Source organism: Notolepis coatsorum (genome assembly GCF_963971535.1).
Source record: "Notolepis coatsorum genome assembly, chromosome: 19".
Lineage (NCBI taxonomy): Eukaryota > Metazoa > Chordata > Actinopteri > Aulopiformes > Paralepididae > Notolepis > Notolepis coatsorum.
This window is the reverse complement of record NC_140183.1, coordinates 40,254,509-40,274,508: the sequence shown is the minus strand read 5'-3', so window position 1 is coordinate 40,274,508 and position 20,000 is coordinate 40,254,509.

Genomic DNA, 20,000 nt, shown 5'->3' with positions numbered 1-20,000 from the left:
AGAGAATCAACGCGGGGGTGAAGGGGCTCACAAAAGCATGAGGAGAAGGTCAAGCGTGAACCAACCCCCCCCCCCCCCCCCCTCCAGGGAGGAGCAGTAGGGATGTATGTGTTGTATGTAGTAACTGGGAGCCCTGAAGGGAGGGTTAGCAGATACGCACTTATGGAATATCTTTATATTATGTATGTATCATTCACTGTGTATGTAGTAGTAGTTAGTAGTATTAGTAATAGTAGTAATAGTACTGTAATAGTAGTAGCAGTAGCAGTAGTAGTAGTAATAGTACTGTAATAGTATAGTAGTAGTAGCAGTAGCAGTAGTAGTAGTAGTAGTAGTAGTAGTAGTAGTAGTAGTAGTAGTAGTAGTAGTAGTAGTAGTAGTAGTAGTAGTAGTAGTAGTAGTAGTAGTAGTAGTAGTAGTAGTAGTAGTAGTAGTAGTAGTAGTAGTAGTAGTAGTAATAGGCGGCACGGTGGTGTAGTGGTTAACACTGTTGCCTCACAGCTAGAAGGTCATGGGTTCGATTCCTGCTTGGGGACCAGGTTGCCGTGTTGCCAGTTACCCAGGTGGGTAACTGGCTATGAAACTATGAACTACTATGAAAAAGGGCCTCGCGGGAAGGGGGGCCTCGCAAAAAAAAAAAAAAAAAAAAAAAAAAAAATTATAAATAAAAGTTTTTTTTTTTTTTTTTGTGTGTGAGGCCCCCCTTCCCGCGAGGCCCTGTGCGACCGCACTGCTCGCACACCCCCTGAGGCGGCCCTGGCAGTAGTAGTAGTACTAGTAGTAGCAGTAGTAGTAGTAGTAGCAGCAGTAGTAGTAGTAGTAGCAGTAGTAGTAGTACTAGTAGTAGCAGTAGTAGTAGTAGTAGTAGTAGTAGTAGTAGTAGTAGTAGTAGTAGTAGTAGTAGTCAGGGCCGCCTCAGGGGGTGTGCGAGCAGTGCGGTCGCACAGGGCCTCGCGGGAAGGGGGGCCTCGCAGCAAAAAAAAAAAAAAAAAAAAAAAAAAAAAAAATCATTTTTTTTATTTATTTTTTTTTATTTATTTTTTATTTTTTTGCTAGGCCCCCCTTCCCGCGAGGCCCTTTTTCATCACAGACCTAAAATCTAGTTTTGCTTATATGCTTATATATTTCACATTAGACACGTTTGTAGAATGTGTCTGACTTCCTGCCTCTGCGGCTCTGCAGACTGCAGTTTTCCGGTTTCTGCGGATTTGCTGCTCTACAGATTTTAGGATAGTGTTTCCGGCCCGTCCGCCGACCGCCATAATACCAAATAGAAGAAGAAGACACACGAGGTAGATAATTCAGCGCTATTCAGAGGAGCGAGGCGAGTGGATGTCTTTTCAAAAGAAGGAGAAGAGAACTTGTGAGCAGATAAATCTGTTAGGCAGCAATACGCCGAAAGGTGTCCAGTCTGCCGGAAAGTACTCGAAGAAGAAGAAGAAGAAATTACACCGTGGGCCAAGAAAGTCTCCTTCCAACTTTACCATTGGCGCCGCGTTGATACTGCGTTATGGTGAGTCAACCTATGATTATATTCCCGCCGTGGACCTGACCTATCTCTCTTTCTCTCTCTCTGGAGCCAAACTGGTCGACTAGCTAATATAGTACTACTAGTAGCTAACGGTGTGTGCCTGGTGAGAGCACCTGGCTGTATGTAGCCGCATAGCTTGCAGAACGCAGAAGCAAGCTATGCGGCTACATACAGCCAGGTGCCTGATTGAGCTAACTGTTAGCCAGTTAGCTGTTTAGCGTCAGCTGGGAACGTTCGTTTGATGCTATCAGTTAGCCTTGAGAATAGCAGGCCCTGGCACTCTGACTACGACATCATCTTTGACAGAAGATGTAGTCGGGCCTGCACCATGACAAGGCTCTGGCCATAGCTTATTTGTCCCGACAGCGAGAGGCCTTTCGTCAACGTGGAGACCTGTGTTGCGGCCTTTCGCCCTGCGTTCCTCGTGCAGGTAAGATGTCATGACATTACCCCACTCTTCCTTCCTTCCCCTCCCGAATGTTTTGTTAATAACGATGTTTTTTTCCAGGCAAAACATATGCTACTTCACAACATTTGGAGATACGACATGTGCTGTGTGTGAATGGTCGTTTGTGTAGCTTGGGTAGCGTTGGGCCGTTGGCCAAAGCTGTGTGTGGCCTGGTGTCACAGTACCTGGCTAGCCTATTTAGCTGATGTCGGCCATTGGCTCCTTGCTGCTTTGGTTTCTCTGGTATAGACCCTCTTCTTGTTGGATTTAAGTGTTGATCTTTGTCTTTTTGGATCTCTCATACATGCTCTAGTCTCTCTCTAACACACACACACATGACAAACACACATGTTCTCTCTCTCTCTCTCTCTCTTTCTAACACACACAGTCTGCCTATGGCGGCCTTTCTCGATGGCTAGGCTGTGCTCAAGGATCTTCAGTCACAGTGCTCAGGTATTCTGCCACTGTGTACTCTCTGTTTAGGGCCAAATAGAATTTCAATTTCTTTCCAATGTGTCTCTCTCTCTCTCTCTCTCTCTTGGATTTAAGTGTTGATCTTTGTCCTTTTGAATCTCTCATACATGCTCTAGTCTCTCTCTAACACACACACACACATGACAAACACACATGTTCTCTCTCTCTCTCTCTCTCTCTCTTTCTAACACACACAGTCTGCCTATGGCGGCCTTTCTCGATGGCTAGGCTGTGCTCAAGGATCTTCAGTCACAGTGCTCAGGTATTCTGCCACTGTGTACTCTCTGTTTAGGGCCAAATAGCATTTCAATTTCTTTCCAATGTGTCTCTCTCTCTCTCTCTCTCTGTACACTGTATATTGACTGTAGAACGGGAGCTCTCTCTCGCTCTCTCTTTTGCTATATGTTGACTGTATCATGCCCCGCCTCGGGCAGCGCTATTATTTAAGAATATGTTGACTGTATTAAAAAAAAATATATATATATATATTTTTTTTTTTAACCTTTTGGGGGGGGGGGGGGGGGGCCTCGCGTTAAATCTCGCACAGGGCCTCGCATTTCTCCCAGGCGGCCCTGGTAGTAGTAGTAGTAGTAGTAGTAGCAGTAGTAGTAGCAGTAGTAGTAGTAGTAGTAGTAGTAGTAGTAGTAGTAGTAGTAGTAGTAGTAGTAGTAGTAGTAGTAGTAGTAGTAGTAGTAGTAGTAGTAGTAGTAGTAGTAGTAGTAGTAGTAGTAGTAGTAGTAGTAGTAGTAGTAGTGTTAGGGATTGGTGTTGTAGAGGACCCAATCGCAGACAGGACAAGGAGGAAGCATGCAGGATGAGACAGAGTGTAATTTAAAAAAGAGGGCTTTACTTAAACCTAAACCTAAATGTAACAAACAAAAGTACTTTCCAAAACAAGAACAAAAACCTCAGCAATGCTGGAAGAGGAACAAGGCACAAAAAACAAAAACACTATACTAAACGAGGAGACCAGGAATGACAGCAACAACAGCTAAAGCACAGGAACATCCACTAACACAAATATGACAGGAAACAAAATAAACAGAATAATGAACCGACAAGGAAAACACAGAACTTAAATACACTTTGACACATGAGGGTTGATTGGTAACAAGAGACACCTGGGATGGGAACAGACTGACAAGACAAGAAGTGACACTAATACAAGACTACACACTACACACTAGACACTAGAAACATAACAATGACACAAGGAAACTAACACACTAGGAACATTACACTAACAGGGGAACATGAAGGGCAAGAGACCCACCGGGAGACACAGTAACAGGGTAAGGACACAGAGGAACATGGAAACATTAAAGAGCCACCAGTGCACCAGGAGGGTATGCACTGGTGAGGGTAGTCCAGGGGGAGGTGAAGGGAATTGTCCAGCAGGTGGAGGAAGAGGACCATGAATGAGTGGGGGGATAACTCCAGGAATGCGAGGGGGAACGAGGACAGGACCAGGCGGAACGTAACAAGTAGTAGCAGTAGTAGTAGTAGTATAGTAGTAGTAGTAATAATAGTAGTAGTAGTATAGTAGTAGCAGTAGCAGTAGTAGTAGTAGTAGTAGTAGTATAGTAGTAGTAGTGGCAGTAGCAGCAGCAGCAGTAGTAGTAGTATAGTAGTAGTAGCAGTAGTAGTAGTAGTAGTAATAGTAATAGTAGTAGTAGTAGTAGTAGTAGTAGTAGTAGTAGTAGTAGTAGTAGTAGTAGTAGTACTAGTAATAGTAGTAGTAGTAGCAGCAGTAGTAGTAGTAGTTCAGTTCAGTTCAGTTCAGAGTTTTTATTTGCCACATGGAATCATACAATCATAGTTTCTTCATTACACAATCATAAATAGTCATTCCATGGACAAAAGGAGCAGGAAGAAGAATAAATCTTATAGTTACCTGCCCCTTATTCCTAAACTAACAAGTATTTACTTAATGGTCGGCGTACAACCTAATTTACACAAATAATAATTTATACCATTATAAAAGAAACACACAATCCACAGTTAAACAAGAAAAAATTAAATAATAATAATAATGATAAAGAATAAAGAAGAAAAGAAAGAGAAGAAAAAAAAGATCTCACTATTCAGTAGTAGTAGTATAGTAGTAGTAGTAGTAGTAGTAATAGTAGTAGTAGTAGTAATAGTAGTAGTAGTAGTAGTAGTATAGTAGTAGCAGTAGTAGTAGTAGTAGTAGTAGTAGTAGTAGTAGTAGTAGTAGTAGTAGTAGTAGTAGTAGTAGTAGTAGTAGTAGTAGTAGTATAGTAGTAGCAGTAGCAGTAGTAGTAATAGTAGTAGTAGTAGTAGTAGTAGTAGTAGTAGTAGTAGTATAGTAGTAGCAGTAGCAGTAGTAGTAATAGTAGTAGTAGTAGTAGCAGTATTAATAGTAATAGTAGTAGTAGTAGTAATAGTAGTAGTAGTAGTAATATAGTAGTAGCAGTAGCAGTATTAATAGTAATAGTAGTAGTAGTAATAGTAGTAGTAGTAGTAGTATAGTAGTAGTCATATTGTTTGTATGCACAGGTTGGTGGATGACAGTGCATTGTGTGCACATGTGAATGCGTGTGTGTGTGTGTTTGTGCACATGTTAACGCATAATTGTGTGTGTGTGCATGTGTGTGTGTGTGTGTGTGTGTGTGTGTGTTAGTGAGGGGTTTCCAGTGATGCGCCCCCCAGCCCGACCACTCATCCCTGTCGCACCCTGTCGCCCGCATGTCACCACGACACGGTGGCCTGGCTTTCTCGCACTCGCTCCACCTCAGCGCCCTCCAACACCACCACTCTAAACACGTACCATGGCAACTGCCAGGATTGTTTTCATTCAAGATGCTTTGCTATTAGTTCACAAATATTCCCCAATAAATGAAGCTGGAGGTTCCCAAAGCAGGGCATTCGCATGTTTGGGACATGTTATGTATCCTTTCAACATTTGTATACGACTTCCTAACATGTGTGTTACAGGCTTTTTTTTGCAAAGAAACTAGTCTAAATCTTAAAAGTGTCCTTAGAGGAACTACTGGCAGCTACGGGTGTGGCTCAGGTTTAACCCCACACCTATAAAACTTTTACAAACTGGGCAGTAGCCTACATTCGGTAAACAGTGCTCCTGGCTCCAAAAAGCACAGCTAATTGATTAATCAAAGCTAAGTCCTTGCTTGTAGCTAAGTCCTGAAGATCTTGTTTAGGCTAGTTAATCTTCTAAATGACAGGGAGTATCTGTCATCCCCCCCCCCCCCCCCCCCCCCAGCACCTAAATAACCATTTTGCATAATAGTCATAGCTGTCGCTATTGGGATTGTAAAATAAGGGAGATTTCCCAGCAAGGGAGAGTGGGTGGGTGAAGGGAGGGTGGGCGGGTGAAGGGGGGGTTTCCCCCCCTTGGTGGATTTTTTTTGTCAAATCAGTTGTGAAATAGTCACTTTTGGTGAGTTGTTTCTATACAATTCACTTATATGACATTTAGGTATGACACAGGACTACAAAAGCATTTAGTATAGAAATGTGTCAACAGACTAAAGCAGGGAACCACAATATTTAGCATACAAATTATGCTGAGCAGAATGTAATCATAATAACTGTATATTATTTTTCTTGCAATTGAGCCAATTTTCATTAGGTACGGTTCTGAGGTGTGTGTTCAACAGAATGCAGTATCAAAAACACGTTCACAAAAAGTATGGGTTACTGAATGCTGAACTGCACTGTTATAATCACTAAGCCATTGTAAGACCTTACCTGTGTCGCTGTATCACTTGTCTCTGCTGCCCTTTGACTAAAAAACTTCCCTATGTCCATTTTCCTCTTTTTTTTTCTGGTGGCATATTTGAGTTAGTCACCTAGTAAAAGTGAGATAATTGACAATATCAAAACATGTTAGGGCTCAGTGGTGCAGTTGTGGTAGGACGGGGTAAGACGCCGTCCTATAGTTCGCTGAGCAGAAGTGCGCCCACGGATGTGCACGTGCGCACACAAAAATGCGTTCACAATTGTTACTGGACTCGTCGCGCCGTGCGGCAAGTACCCGGCCGGCACTTAGACTTTGCATAATAATAGGATACCGATAGCATAACAACGAGAAAAGCCAAACCAAAATACAAGCCCTGTACCAATTGGTGGGGGTTTGCTTGATCTGTGGTCCCGACTGGAAGGATGAGACATTAAGTTGTGCTTCAGTCTGAAGGAAACTGTCCTTCTGTAAACTAAGTTACATTGTTAATTTAGTTTGTATTCACTTTTCTAGTTTAAGTTAATTCAATTAAAGAAATTGTAACTACAATTACATTAAAAACATTGTTATGCATAATAATCATCTGTTCTGTGCGCAAGCGAGGGAACATGATGTATGCGCGTGCGCGTGGGAGCATGCGTGCACGTGGCGTCTGGGCAGTTCCCATATTACGACTGCACCACTGCTAGGGCTGTACCGAATAGTTCTGTTGTGGAATATTTAAAATGAGCCATGACAGTAAGCTGTAGAAATTGAGATCGAGTCAGTTGTTATTTTGGAGTTCTTGACATTTAAAAGCTTGGGAAATCTTGAACAAACGACAACAATAAATCCCCAAAACAACAGTAGTATACAACAGCTAATGACTCACTCTCATTCTCAGTCACTCAGTCGCCAATTAAAGGGAAAAGCCACCCTAAAATACAATTCACATGTGTTATTTCTATAATATTGTACAGCTCCATTTGTGAATATGACCAAGTCTCTCCTTGAGCTGAATACCAGAGAGACTCTAACGATGATGTCACCAAGAGACCAAGCCTGCAGCTGCTCCATAGACGGTGAACTCCCAGGACACTATGACAGTAACCATGGTGTTTTTACTGGGATATGGGTACATCATCAGATTCAGAGCTGTACGCCCTACTTTGGAATAAAACACACCATTTGGATGTAATATCTCAGACATTTTATGAGCCCACAAAGTCTGACGCTAATTCATTGTCAATGGACCAACTCCATAAAGTGTCACCTGATGACATCACAAATTCATGTCTTGAAGCTCTGGCTTCCAGCTTAGGGAGATGGTTGTCTATGTTTATAGATATTGACTTAAAGGGATAGTTTAGATTTGATGACATATACTGCCTGCTGATAGTTTGGATTTTATTCCATATGCTGCCTGTCTGAAGCATCCCGGGTCGCTCAGAACCCGGCCAGAACTCCGACCACGGGACTCGGTTAGTAAGCTAATGGTTTCACATTGATTACACTTCTGGCAAGTATTTCACACCACTTAATGTCAAAATAATCTGAACTATCCCTTTAATAATACCTTAGTTCAGTGGTTCTCAACCTGTGGTACGTGTACCACTAGTGGTACTTGGTGGTACTGCTGGTGGTACTTGAATACATTTTTTTAATAATTTAATTTTTTTTGCAGTCAGGCCACTGAACTTAGAAGCAGGCCAGGCCAGTGTTTCTAGTTGCGGCGGCGTGATAGTTAGATAACCTAGGTGGGGAACAACCAGGAGATCACTGTGACAGAGAGTAATGCAGTCTAAACAGTCATAAATATTTTATTCAACTTCAGCCCTGATCATAACCATTTTTATTTTTAGATTTTTTTGTAATGTCAGATAAAAAATTAAATACTCTATGGGGACACTATGATAGTACCCCAGGACACTATGATACTAGTACCCCAGGACACTGTGATAGTACCCCAGGACACTGTGATAGTACCCCAGGACACTATGATAGTACCCCAGGACACTATGATAGTACCCCAGGACACTATGATAGTACCCCAGGACACTGTGATAGTACCCCAGGACACTATGATACTAGTACCCCAGGACACTATGATACTAGTACCCCAGGACACTATGATAGTACCCCAGGACACTGTGATAGTACCCCAGGACACTATGATACTAGTACCCCAGGACACTATGATAGTACCCCAGGACACTATGATAGTACCCCAGGACACTATGATACTAGTACCCCAGGACACTATGATAGTACCCCAGGACACTATGATAGTACCCCAGGACACTATGATACTAGTACCCCAGGACACTGTGATACTAGTACCCCAGGACACTATGATACTAGTACCCCAGGACACTGTGATAGTACCCCAGGACACTATGATAGTACCCCAGGACACTATGATAGTACCCCAGGACACTGTGATAGTACCCCAGGACACTATGATACTAGTACCCCAGGACACTATGATACTAGTACCCCAGGACACTATGATAGTACCCCAGGACTAGGGCTGCAACTAACGATTATTTTGGTAGTCGACTAATCTGTAGATTATTTTTTCGATTAGTCGACTAATCTAAAAAAAATTATATAAAAGAAAATATAAAAATAAAATATTTATAATTTTTTTTTATTGTTATTATTATTTAAAAAAAAATTTGCACTACCTATCTTTGTGAAAGTGGCTTCTCAGCTCTGGTCCAGCTGAAGACAAAGCAGAGGAACAGATTGGACATTGAGCATGACCTCAGAGTTGCTATTATTATTATTATTATTATTATTATTATTATTATTATTATTATTATTATTATTATTATTATTATTATTATTATTATTATTATTATTATTATTATTATTATTATTATTATTATTATTATTATTATTATTATTATTATTATTATTATTATTATTATTTAGCCCTAGTTGCACTTTTGTTACAACCCCAGTTATCCCATTAGTTCCCCCAAACTTACTGTTGGTCTGTTATGTTAAGCTAAGAAGTCTTCAGCTGGACCAGAGCTGAGAAGCCACTTTCACAAAGATAGGTAGTGCAAAAAATAAATATTATAAAAAAAATGTAACGACTAATCGACGCAAAAAGTCTGCGTCAGCGAGTTTTTATGATCGTCGTCGTCGATTACAGTATGTCGACTAATCGTTGCAGCCCTACCCAGGACACTGTGATACTAGTACCCCAGGACACTATGCTACTAGTACCCCAGGACACTATGATAGTACCCCAGGACACTATGATACTAGTACCCCAGAACACTGTGATACTAGTACCCCAGGACACTATGATAGTACCCCAGGACACTATGATAGTACCCCAGGACACTATGATAGTACCCCAGAACACTATGATACTAGTACCCCAGGACACTATGATAGTACCCCAGGACACTATGATACTAGTACCCCAGAACACTATGATACTAGTACCCCAGGACACTATGATAGTACCCCAGGACACTATGATACTAGTACCCCAGGACACTATGATACTAGTACCCCAGGACACTATGATAGTACCCCAGGACACTATGATAGTACCCCAGGACACTGTGATAGTACCCCAGGACACTATGATAGTACCCCAGGACACTATGATAGTACCCCAGGACACTGTGATAGTACCCCAGGACACTATGATACTAGTACCCCAGGACACTATGATACTAGTACCCCAGGACACTGTGATAGTACCCCAGGACACTATGATACTAGTACCCCAGAACACTATGATAGTACCCCAGGACACTATGATAGTACCCCAGGACACTATGATACTAGTACCCCAGGACACTATGATAGTACCCCAGGACACTGTGATACTAGTACCCCAGGACACTGTGATACTAGTACCCCAGGACACTATGATAGTACCCCAGGACACTGTGATAGTACCCCAGGACACTATGATAGTACCCCAGGACACTATGATAGTACCCCAGGACACTGTGATAGTACCCCAGGACACTATGATACTAGTACCCCAGGACACTATGATAGTACCCCAGGACACTATGATACTAGTACCCCAGGACACTATGATAGTACCCCAGGACACTATGATAGTACCCCAGGACACTATGATAGTACCCCAGGACACTGTGATACTAGTACCCCAGGACACTGTGATAGTACCCCAGGACACTATGATAGTACCCCAGGACACTGTGATAGTACCCCAGGACACTATGATACTAGTACCCCAGGACACTATGATACTAGTACCCCAGGACACTGTGATAGTACCCCAGGACACTATGATACTAGTACCCCAGGACACTATGATACTAGTACCCCAGAACACTATGATAGTACCCCAGGACACTGTGATACTAGTACCCCAGAACACTATGATAGTACCCCAGAACACTATGATAGTACCCCAGGACACTGTGATACTAGTACCCCAGAACACTATGATAGTACCCCAGGACACTGTGATACTAGTACCCCAGAACACTATGACAGTACCCCAGAACACTATGATAGTACCCCAGGACACTGTGATAGTACCCCAGAACACTATGATAGTACCCCAGGACACTGTGATAGTACCCCAGAACACTATGATAGTACCCCAGGACACTGTGATAGTACCCCAGGACCAGGGCTTGACGTTAACTTCTTGGCTCACTAGCCACTGTGGCTAGTGGTTTTCCAAAGTCACTAGCCACTCAGCATTTTCACTAGCCAAAAATCCCCGCACTCGCGCCCCCACCCTAAAAGTAATAAATATAGGTCATTTCTTCTTCACTAACCCCTGCTGGGGACAGTATCATTGTAATCATACTGCTACACGCCAACTGTACAACTGTGACTCCATTGTTTACTACTGCCTGTGACCAGTGACTCAGCCGCAAAAGGAGCTCCAGTTGGGGCAACGGCTGACTGGGACAAGATGGAGGGGGTAGATGTGGAAGAGTTGTGTTGAACCTAGCAATTACATTGTTGCTCCAAACGCTGTGAACATTATCATTGACACACCTATGCCTTGGCTGTGTTGAACCTAGCAATTATATTATTGCTCCAAACGCCGTGAACATCATTGACACACCTATGCAGGGCTTGACGTTAACTTTTTGGCTCAGCCACTGTGGCTAGTGGTTTTCCAAAGTCACTAGCCACTCAGCATTTTCACTAGCCCTGGGCAGGTGGACAGGTGTCAACGTCAAGCCCTGCCCAGGACACTATGATACTAGTACCCCAGAACACTATGATACTAGTACCCCAGAAGACTATGATAGTACCCCAGGACACTGTGATAGTACCCCATGCAGGACACTATGCTACTAGTACCCCAGGACACTGTGATAGTACCCCAGGACACTATGATAGTACCCCAGGACACTATGATAGTACCCCAGGACACTATGATAGTACCCCAGGACACTATGATAGTACCCCAGGACACTGTGATACTAGTACCCCAGGACACTGTGATAGTACCCCAGGACACTGTGATACTAGTACCCCAGGACACTGTGATACTAGTACCCCAGGACGCGTGTAGCTTAATCCCAGCGGAAGAGTGCAAGAGCGCTTCCGCATTCTTCGCCATACGTCAGTACGGTAATGCGCATTTCCTTTTCCTTCGCCCAGGTGCTTGATTGAGTAGTTCATACAAGACATTATCCTCTAAGCCAAGCTGCACTTTAACATAGGCCTGGGTTGTTTTTATTTCTGTTAGCGCTGCCACTCTGCAGTAAACAGACATCACTGATATAGAGTGTCTGGTCAGTAACATGGGTCTAGAACCCACCTCACCCCTGCCCACTTTGACAACCTAGGATGGCGTAGAGTAGACGACAGAGTACATTTTCCTTTTTGAAAATCATCTGACATGAAGGCGTAACACATTTTTGTTGTTAATATGATTTATATTACTGGTAGTTCATACAAGACATTATCCTCTAAGCCAAGCTGCACTTTAACATAGGCCTGGGTTGTTTTTATTTCTGTTAGCGCTGCAGATATAACAAAGAGGTCTAGCTGAGTCAATGTTGGCGGTTTTGTTGTGAGGTTCGCCTCTTCCCTGGACCTTATTTCCCTGTCTCCTCACCTCTCCAGCCCCCACCCTCGCGCTCGTTTAGCCTCGTCTGCTCTTTAGCAGCCCACACCCTTGGACTATCTGTCAGTATCTGTTTGATTGGTTCGTGCCGAACACACTCTTCTAGTTCAAGTATCAATTACCTTCACGCACCTGATGTGTATTCTAATTAGCGCCCCTGTTGGGCTTTAAAGCCCTCGCTCTTCCCCTCAGTCCTGGTCGGGTCGTTCCGTATCATATCTCTATCACCAAACTCCTTCGGGAGGTTCTCTGTCTGTAGGCTCCTACGGGAGTTTCTGTTTCTGTCTGTATGCTGTTTTATCTCCGGCGTGAGATGCGCTCAAGCCTTTGCCACCTGTCGCCGTTTGCCTGGAGGGAGACACTGTACTGCGCTTTCTAATCCTCTACGGGAGGTATTCCAGTGTTCCACTCCAGACCTCCGAGCCAGACGCGCTCTTCACTCCAGACGCGCATCCAGACGCGCATTCAGACGCACTCCAGACGCGCATCCAGACCTCCGAGCCAGACGCGCTCTTCACTCCAGACGCGCATCCAGACGCGCATTCAGACGCACTACAGACGCGCATCCAGACTCCGCGCCAGACGCGCTCTTCACTCCAGACGCGCATCCAGACGCGCATTCAGACGCACTCCAGACGCGCATCCAGACTCCGCGCCAGATGCGCTCTTCACTCCAGACGCGCATCCAGACGCGCATCCAGACTCCGCGCCAGATGCGCTCTCCGTACCGGCACATACTCCAAGCAGACGCGCACCGCTCAGACCTCCGCGCCAGATGCGCTCTCCGAGCCGGCGCGCTCTCCTCCAGACGTCTAGCCTGCGCCCTCCTACTCCTCCCTGTAAGCAGCTCCAGCCCTCGCCCCCCTGTCCAGTCCTTCTTGTCCTCCTAGTCCTCCCCTGTCCAGTCCTTCTAGTCCTCCTAGTCCTCCCTGTCCCCAGCCCGCCTCTGCGGGCCTCTGTCCCTGTTTCCCCTCTCTAGTCCTCCTAGTCCTCCCTGTCCAGTCCTTCTAGTCCTCCTAGTCCTCCTTGTCCAGTCCTCCTAGTCCTCCCTGTCCAGTCCTTCTAGTCCTCCTAGTCCTCCCTGTCCCCAGCCCGCCTCCGCGGGCCTCTGTCCCTGTTTCCCCTCTCTAGTCCTCCTAGTCCTCCCTGTCCAGTCCTCCTAGTCATCCTAGTCCTCCCCATCCAGTCCTCCTAGTCCTCCTAGTCATCCCTGTCCAGTCCTCCTAGTCCTCCCTGTTCCTGCCTTGTCCCTTGCCCCGGCCCTGTCCGTTAGCCTTCCCTTAGCCTTCCCCTTAGCCAGCTCGCCTCTTAAAGGCACTGTGCCTATTTTCCCAATTCATGTTTTCCTGTAATTTGTGTTCTCCCTTAAAGGGACAGTGCCGTTTTCTGTTGTTTTCAATAAATGCCCAGTTTTTGGCTTACTCTCATACCTGTCTTGTGTTGTGCGATTGGGGTCGGTTACAAACCATAACATTTGTTGAACATTTGTACGTCACAGGAGAGAAACCGTGTATTCAAAGAAAGCTATTAAAATAGTCTTTGAATCTAAATATACTTTCTTTGTAAAATTTGTCATAATGTAGCATTTGTGTGTGTCACGTACTGTAAAAAATAAATGTTTTTTCACAGGAAATTCACTATTATTTTACAGATTACTTTTGTTTTTCTACTTTAAGTGTAAATGCCATACAAATATAGTAAATTACCTTTTATCAAAATATTAACCATTAAATAAAGGTTGTAATTAGGGCTGTCAGTTTATCTGTATGTCATATATGTCCTGATGAATTGAAAATGGGGGACCCTGATGTAAACAAGACGAAAGTCTTTCTCTGGTCTGCATCCCCTTAACAATTGTGTGTATTGAGCCGTACTGTATTGTACCCATTCTGCAATCTGTTATTTTCATTCAATCAATTTCATTCAATCAATTTTATGAATGACCGAAAAAACAATGTTACAAAGTAAAGTTGACAGCTGCGTTGTGTTATCGTTACAATGTACAGGGAAATAACATTATGGCGTTGCGAGTGAATCGCGTCGCGATAATATACATGTATTCCATAATATGTAAAGTACAGTTGACAGCTGCGTTGTGTTAACGTTACTTACAATGTACAGGCAAATAACATTATGGCGTTGCGAGTGAATCGCGTCGCGATAATATACATGTATTCCATAATATGTAAAGTACAGTTGACAGCTGCGTTGTGTTAACGTTACAATGTACAGGGAAATAACATTATGTGGTCCTCGTTTGGATAATATGTAAAGTACAGTTGACAGCGAGTGAATCGCGTCGCGATAATATACATGTATTCCATAATATGTAAAGTACAGTTGACAGCTGCGTTTTGTTAACGTTACAATGTACAGGGAAATAACATTATGTGGTCCTCGTTTGGATAATATGTAAAGTACAGTTGACAGCTGCGTTGTGTTACGTTGCAATGTACGCGGAAATGCTGCGTTGTGTTGCAATGTACTACATGCATTCCATTTCGGCGTCTGAGCGGGGGGAAAGAAAATGCGCATTTGGAGGGCGTTACCGCGGCCAATCAGGGCAAAATGCGGAAGCGCTCTTGCACTCTTCCGCTGGGATTAAGCTACACGCACCCCAGGACACTATGATACTAGTACCCCAGGACACTGTGATAGTACCCCAGGACACTGTGATAGTACCCCAGGACACTGTGATAGTACCCCAGGACACTGTGATACTAGTACCCCAGGACACTATGATAGTACCCCAGTACACTATGATACTAGTACCCCAGGACACTATGATAGTACCCCAGTACACTATGATACTAGTACCCCAGGACACTGTGATAGTACCCCAGGACACTATACTAGTACCCCAGGACACTATGATACTAGTACCCCAGGACACTGTGATAGTACCCCAGGACACTATGATACTAGTACCCCAGGACACTGTGATAGTAGTACCCCAGAACACTATGATACTGGTACCCCAGGACACTATGATACTAGTACCCCAGAACACTATGATAGTACCCCAGGACACTATGATACTAGTACCCCAGAACACTGTGATACTAGTACCCCAAGACACTATGATACTAGTACCCCAGGACACTGTGATACTAGTACCCCAGGACACTATGATACTAGTACCCCAGGACACTGTGATACTGTGATAGTACCCCAGGACACTGTGATAGTACCCCATTGAACAGGGATATTGGTGCATTCTCTGATTCAGAGCGGCAAGTCATATATTTAACATTTTACGACAAAGTCTGTCGCTAATTTATTATCAACGGACCAACCACAATGTCAGTTGATGACATCACAAATTGAAGTCTCGATACACTTAGGGAGGCAGTAGTCCGTGTTTATAGATATTGAGATTACCGGATCAATGTGAAATATATATTTAGGGTGGATTGTCCCTTTAACAACAGAGAGGGTCGTGTTACACACACACACACACACACACACACACACACACACACACACACACACACACACACACACACACACACACACACAAGGTAACTCAACGTCCAAACTTCTAATTGCTAAACTAGCCAATACTTGCCCACCTGCTTGACAACAAATGTATCATCATCACTCCGGTTGTTGCGTAAGAGAAGAGAGATTGATTTCCCCTGAGAGGGAAGGGGTTGAGATGCTTCGGGGCTACATAATGAATGACCAATAACCTACGGTGTAGCCCTTGAGTGACAGGCAGCTTGTAAGTGATGACTGAGGAATGTCCTGTAAAGGCCTGTCAGAGAACATAAGGTGTGTATTATGCGGTGGGCGGGTAGTAGGATGTGGTGACTGGGATGGTGGAATGAGGTTGTGTGGGGAGTAGGATGTGGTGACTGGGATGGTGGAATGAGGTTGTGTGGGGAGTAGGATGTGGTGACTGGGATGGTGGAATGAGGTTGTGTGTGTACGCGTGTGTGTGTCTGTTGACTCTCTACTATAATATATAAGGCTGTATGTTTTTGAATCCTTAAATGTCCTCACGTCATGTTGAATATGATTTTATTAATGGATTCAAATCAAGCATCTAAATTAAAATGTGTGTGTACAAGGAAGCCTAGGAGTTAAAAAAGGGCCAATATTCTTATACATCTTCAATATTCTTATTCAATAATCATTCTTCTATTTCACAATTACCACTGTGATGTTTCATATGTACGGATAAATTAGGAACAAGTCGAAGGCAAACATGAACATAAACGTAAACATAAACACAATACATTCCCTCTGACAAACAAGAAGCATTAATCAACACCTGAGAGGAGAAGTGTGTGTGTGTGTGTGATATTATATGTGTGTATTAGCGAGCGGCAGGCAGGTCAGCATGGAGAAAGGCGGCGGGCCAGGAGCCACGGCCCCTCCCGGAGGTCAGGGCAGAGAGGATGAAACCTGTCATTAGGGAGGGGAGGGGAATAAAGGGCTCGACGGGGAGGCTATTGTCCCCCAAGGGCGGGTGGGAGGGAACAGTTCCTTAGTGCCTCAAATAACACGGCTTTGGCCACCATTGTGGTGGGGTGAAAGGGTCCCAGGGGGGGGGGTTCTGAACAGTGGTCAGCAGGGTGGGGGTGGGGGGGGGGGTTCTGAACAGTGGTCAGCAGGAGAAAGGGGTCTGTGATGCACTTGTTTCACTCTCCTTTTCTCAACACATCATCCAGAACTGTTTATTTTTTCAGAGCCTCTGTGGATCATTCAAGCATGTGTGTGTGTGTGTGTGTGTGTGTGTGTGTGTGTGTGTGTGTGTGTGTGTGTGTGTGTGTGTGTGTGTGTGTGTGTGTGTGTGTGTGTGTGTGTGTGTGTGTGTGTGTGTGTGTGTGTGTGTGTGTGTGTGTGTGTGTGTGCGTGTGCATGTGTGGCATGTGTGGCATGTGTGTGCATGTGTGTGTATGTTTGGATATGTATGTATGCAAGGGAGAGATAGTTCACTATGTATATGCATGTCTAATTGTCTTATGTGTGTTTATGTGTTTACATCTGTATATGTATGTGTGTGCGTGCGTGGTGTGTGTGTGTGTGTGTGTGTGTGTGTGTGTGTGTGTGTGTGTGTGTGTGTGTGTGTGTGTGTGTGTGTGGTGTGTGTGTGTGTGTGTGTGCGTGCGTGGTGTGTGTGTGTGTGTGTGTGTGTGTGTGTGTGTGTGTGTGTGTGTGTGTGTGTGTGTGTGTGTGCGCGTGCGTGCTTGTGTGTGCTTGTGTGTGTGGGTGTGTTTGTGTGTTTGTGTGTTTGTGTGTGCTTGTGTGCATGCCACAAAGTGGGGGCTCTGCTTCCTTGTCTTGCAGTATGTGTGTGTGTTGGGGGGGGGGGGGGGGGGGTGAGTTTGCAGATTGAATATCATAGTTTGACATCTAAGATGGGGCTCAATGCAGAGTCAGGACCTTTCACTCGGCCCTCTGTTTTAAAGGGATGGGTCACCCAGATAATGGGGGCTAGAGTGAAAGGCTAAAGACCAAAGCTTCCCTCTTCAGAGGAGCCGTGGACGGAGGTCTTTGACGGCATATCAATTCTCTGGGCACCTGACAGCAAGTAGAACACAATACACTTAGATGACAACTTAAGTTGATGATTACTTGCATGATCCAATCCCTGCATGGTTTGGAAGTAGTGGTAAATGGTGCTATGATCATATGTGATAATAAATAAATAAATAAAAATAAATAAGTAAATAAATACATTTTACAAGAGTTTAGCTAATTCAGTTTGGCTTGTTTATTTAACATGGTACCATATCCTCTCTTACTAAAACATTGTATTAGTGACTGACTGACCTGAAAGCATTTTGTTTAAATATACAGTACTTATGGAACCCTGTTGGTTCATGCTCGACAAAAGAAGCTAGTATTTCACCCTAATGACGTATGCTTTACTTTATACCTCAAAGCTGTTCCCACAACCAGGGCACCTAATAAACTGATTGGACCAATTACCAACTCCATTAGTTGGCTTTCACCAATCCCAAAGCACTGATGAGTTTAGAGGGCCAATAAAGCTGCTAGGTTGTGACCTGAACATTAAGGGATCCTAATGGAGAGAGAGTGGGAGTGGGTGACAAACACAGGTCAACAACATCTCACACTTGTCACAACGCGAGAGTGGAAAAACGTTTACATCTTTACTCGGCCAGACACTCTTTTCTATGTGTGACCTATGACCTCACCTTTTGGAGATAAGGGATCAAAGACAACAAGGAGCTTTTTTGCATGCTTTCTTAATTGATAGGTGTGACGGAAAACATTTTGTGACAGAGTGAAAAAGCCAAATTCCCACACGCTAGGGGAACTACGCCCAGTCTAGGAATTTATACAATACATGTTATTGCTATGGTCTTAAGACAGTCAAAGACTCAACTTTGTGATGTCATCATATATAATCCATATCTCCATAGACAATTAATTGTGAGAATACGGATACATATTCTATTTCAGAACACTACCATAGTATATAGAAACTCAAACAAACATTCTGCAGATCCACAAAATCAAAACGTCTCCCATTGTACAGTATATGGAACAGCTCTAGACGTTATACCTGATGACATCACAAGTTAGATTCTTACTTCTCTGGTTTCTGGCTTTGGGAGAGAGTAGCTCATGTGTACAAATATTGATTGAACGTTCCTAGGCCGTGGAAATAACATATTGGAATTCTTAATTAGGGTGGTGTTCCCCTTTAATAGCTAGATGAAAGGCTGTTACATTGCATAAAGCACTGCAGGGGAATATAGTGTGCAGGAATGTTCCTTTATTCAGTTACAGAGCAAAAGCAACAAAAGGCTTTCATTCCAAAATGATATAGTATATATATATATATATATGTGAAATATACATTCCTTTCTGAAACATATCAAATGGCACTAAGAGATGCTACTTTCAAACTACTTATTTTGGAATTAAACTATATAGGCAGAGTGAACAAAAAAGAAAAGAAAACAAGGTAGATGAGTGATGAGCACCCATCTGTATTTTCCCTTTGAACACTTGAAGTCCTCAGAATTCCTGTAGTAAGCAGGACCAACACAATGGTTGAAAACGAGGAGTGCTGAGTTTTAGGAAGCGAGGGCCTTGGTTTGCATTTCTTTTCAGAGCAGATCAGTGGTGAAAAGATAACCGCATGACAACATGGGAACAAGTGATGATCCGTGTTCAATTTATCAACGGTAATGATTAATAAATGATGATTTATTTATTTTTTATTTTAAGTGGACAGGAAAACCAATGTGGTGACAAAATTAACGGTGTAACTTGCAAAGAGTTCTAATTAATTCTAGGTTAGATTACTTGTCTTGTCTAGAGAGGGAGAGAGAGTTTGTGCGCAAAATGTGTATTGCAAGTGAAGTTGTGTAATGAGCAACAACAGATAACAAGAGGCCTGCATCGGCAGCCCCATTTTACTGAAGCGAGGTGAAATTAGCTACAGGCCTCATTCAAGGGCCCAAACTGTTACGACTTGCATCGAGAGAGGGAAGGGAAATGGAGTGATGGAGGGAGGAGGAGGGAGGGAGGAGGAGGGAGGGAGGAGGGATGGAGGAGGAGGGAGGGAGGGGAGAGGGGTCGGTCTAATCACTTTCCCTGCTGACTTCACAGGAGGGAGGGAGCCAAAGATCACAGCTAGCTAGCCGCTAGCATATAGCAGCGGTGCCCCTCTTCTCCCTTTCTCCTCCCCAGCCCATTGAAGGAGCGCCCAGGGAGGCCTGGTTCTCTGCCTCAGCCTACTGCTATTGAAGGAGTGATG